Source organism: Scylla paramamosain, chromosome 20, assembly GCF_035594125.1.
Source record: "Scylla paramamosain isolate STU-SP2022 chromosome 20, ASM3559412v1, whole genome shotgun sequence".
Classification (NCBI taxonomy): domain Eukaryota; kingdom Metazoa; phylum Arthropoda; class Malacostraca; order Decapoda; family Portunidae; genus Scylla; species Scylla paramamosain.
In genome coordinates this window covers 18,031,495-18,033,994 of record NC_087170.1, presented here as the reverse complement: position 1 = coordinate 18,033,994, position 2,500 = coordinate 18,031,495, and the positions used below count along the sequence as shown (strand labels likewise).

At 40.4% G+C, this 2,500-nt stretch overlaps 1 protein-coding gene across 1 annotated transcript in view; it reads left to right on the top strand.

Annotated features, from left to right (window-relative positions):
• The window catches only part of LOC135110530 (retinoid-inducible serine carboxypeptidase-like), a 30,861-nt gene that overhangs the window by 17,884 nt on the left and 10,477 nt on the right, over positions 1-2,500 (top strand).

The window sequence follows — 2,500 nt, the reverse complement described above, 5'->3', positions numbered from 1 at the left end:
GAGTGAGTGAGTGGACGAGTAGGTGAGTGACTAACTGGTTGAGTGTGTGTATGGATGGGTGAGTTTACTTGCGAGTGACTTACTGCTTGAGTGACACTGAGTGGATACGTCGATGATTAAGTGAGTGAGTGAACAAAATACTCGCATTCAAATAAAAACAACCAACAGAAATGCAAAAAAATATTCACTCAACTTTCACCCATCAACAAAAGCAGTTATAATCCCCGCCAGGCCTGTTATCCTTCACGCAACGGTACAGTTACTGATTTACATACTATAAAATGGTGGTGCAGTTGGTGCATTTACAGAGAAGGTGGTGCAGGACGTAAAGGAAGAGGAGGAAGAGGAGGAGGAGGAGACATGGAAACACAAACCACCACACATGAATTTTGTTTAGCTTATGTAGTCTTCCTTTCTCTCTCTCTCTCTCTCTCTCTCTCTCTCTCTCTCTCTCTCTCTCTCTCTCTCTCTCCTCTCTCTCTCTCTCTCTCTCTCTCTCTCTACACAACAACCTCAATGTGGTGCCCTGGTCTGGCCTTCCCCTGCCGGACTGGCGCAGCACTATAACTTCAGGCAGCACTGGTAGGCACGAGGGCCGTCCATGCCTGGGCCGCGGATTAAGACCAAAGAAGACCCAGAAAATAACGCTGACGGAAAGGAAAATAAATAAATGAGTAAATAAGATAAAAATAGATATACGAATGAAAATAAAGATAAAAAAAAATAGGAATAAAATAAAAAACATGGTTACGAGCAAAAGCAGAAGCAGAACAAGAACATAATAACAAAAATCTAAAGGAGAAGAATCTAAAGAAGAAGAAGAAGAAGAAGAAGAAGAAGAAGAAGAAGAAGAAGAAGGAGAACAACGACAACAACAACAACAAAAGAGGACGAAATTTCACCATACTAACATTTAAAGGAACTGAATCAAACATATTTCTTGTAGACACCCACACAATAACGCTTATCTTAATTAATTTACGTGCGTGCAGATAGTGTTTATGTAGATACACTTTGTCTAATCTAATTCTGGAGGAGGAGGAGGAGAAGACCGTGTATGGACAAAACAGCCCCTGCGTCACCCTCCCTATCGCTAACACGTCTTGGGAGTGCTACACACGCAAGGTGGAAATGACCTCACACATAACACACGTCCGGCGTCTCCTGTTCTTGTGTCACCCGCCCTCTTGCCCCTGCTTGCGGTCGGAAGGATTACGCCCATACGTCACGCTTCGATGAATGGACGGATGAAGGAATGGACGGATGGATATAAATAGGAGATATGAGCGAATGACTATTTTCTTCTTTTCTTTCTTTCTGGGAATTAAAAAAAAAAAAAAAAAAAAAATTGACGGTTGGATATAAATAGGAGATATGAACGAATGACTATTTTTTTTTCTTTTCTTTTCTTTCTGGGGATAAAAAAAAAAAAGTCCAGTTTTGGGTAGTAAACTAAACAAAACGAAGAGAAAACAAAGGAACAAAGTCACAAACAAAATAACACAAGAGGAAATTAAGGAACACGTTAATCAGCTTGAGAATAGATGAACGAAGAAAACGTGAAAACAAAACACCTGCATAGATGAAAGAACAGACGAGCAGATGACAAAATACTTCCCGAGTGACGCAAACACAAACATTCACCGCCACAAGGCTGCAGGATGCTGGACTTTTCTTGATGTTATTTCTAGTATTGTCTCCCCTGCCATTAACTTTTTACTAGCGGCAACGAGAGGCGGAGAAGAATACCAGACATATTGAAGAGGTGATGAGGCGTGAAGGACAGACTCAATGATTGGCTGACTGTAGATAGATGGATGAATGGATAGATAGATAGACATATGGATGGAGAGATAAATAGAGTTATTAATGTTGTTATTGACCTTCCGTACTATACATCAGTGAAAACAAATAAGAATCGTGGAAAAAAAAACAGCATACATTTCATGATTTCTTTTTTAATGAATGTGAGAGTAAAGGTGATGGACTTGATAATCTGTGATCTTTCCATTTGTTTTGAATAAATAATAATAATAATAATAATAATAATAATAATAATAATAATAATAATAATAATAATAATAATATCTGGAAACCCCCATTGATTAACTTAAAGTATGGCGTCACAACGAGAGAGAGAGAGAGAGAGAGAGAGAGAGAGAGAGAGAGAGAGAGAGAGAGAGAGAATGCAAGGGAATGAAAGCCAAGATGGAGGAAGTGGGCAGGAAAATGAAGGAGGGGAAACTGAGAGAGTGGGAGGAAGGGAGGGAGGAATGGAGGAAGGAAAGGGTTCACTAGGCCACTGCCCTCCTGCCTGCACTCAGGAGGAGGAGGAGGAGGAGGAAGAGGAGGGACGAAGACAAGGACGAAGAGCAGAAGCAAGAGGGATTTTTATTTATTTTATTTTTTTCTTGCTTGTTAATGCTCTCTCTCTCTCTCTCTCTCTCTCTCTCTCTCTCTCTCTCTCTCTCTCTCTCTCTCTCTCTCTCTCTCTCTCTCA